Source organism: Macrobrachium rosenbergii, chromosome 46, assembly GCF_040412425.1.
Source record: "Macrobrachium rosenbergii isolate ZJJX-2024 chromosome 46, ASM4041242v1, whole genome shotgun sequence".
Taxonomy (NCBI): Eukaryota; Metazoa; Arthropoda; class Malacostraca; order Decapoda; family Palaemonidae; genus Macrobrachium; species Macrobrachium rosenbergii.
Genome location: NC_089786.1, coordinates 53,771,129 through 53,771,967, shown reverse-complemented (window position 1 = coordinate 53,771,967; position 839 = coordinate 53,771,129).

Here is an 839-nt window from a genome sequence, read left to right as displayed (position 1 = left end):
TGCTGTTAATAAAATACGCATCTGAAAATGAGCGCCACAAATGCTTAACAATATAAAAGCGGTACAGCTTTTGACAGCATTAGGCCTAAACTACCTTTTTCGGTTCAAGAATGCTTTTCAATTATTTTGATGATAATCGCCGTAATTAACGCAAATTACGCTGAGCATAACATTCTTGCTGTTAAAATACGCATATGGAAAAGTACGCGATTTAATATAATAAGCTTGATAAAGCGTAAACAGTAGAGCTTTTAAGAACACTAGGCCTAAAATACCTTTTTCCATTCAAGAATGCTTCTCACTATTTTAATAATATTCGCCGTAATTAACGCAAATTACGCTGAGCACAGCATTCTCGCTGTTAAAATACGCATATGGAAAAGTATGCGATTCAATATAATAAGCTTGATAAAGCGTAAACAGTACAGCTTTGAAGGAGCACTATAGGCCTACAAAACCGTTTCCCGTTGAGAGCACTCTCATCTAGAACGCGCCAAGAACCTTGAGACTTTAAGCCTATAAAGACAATAGGCCTAGATAAACCGACGAAAGGGTTGCGACGACGGCGTAGAAGGGAGGAACGCCCTGGCGAGAAATTAAAGAAATTTTAATTTGGCGCTTCGTGAAAGCCGCTCCTGAAGGTGCAATTAGACCTCAAATAAAAGCCTCGTTCAATGTCAATGTCGAACTGGCGTGAAAACGGCGCCCCCTCAGGGAGGGACACGCAATCCCGTCAGGCCATCGCGAAATACTCCGGAGGCTTCTAGAACCGTCTCGTACCCCTACAGATAAGAATCGTTAGGGTGTCCAACACGTATGCACAGGAGTATACCGTCGTT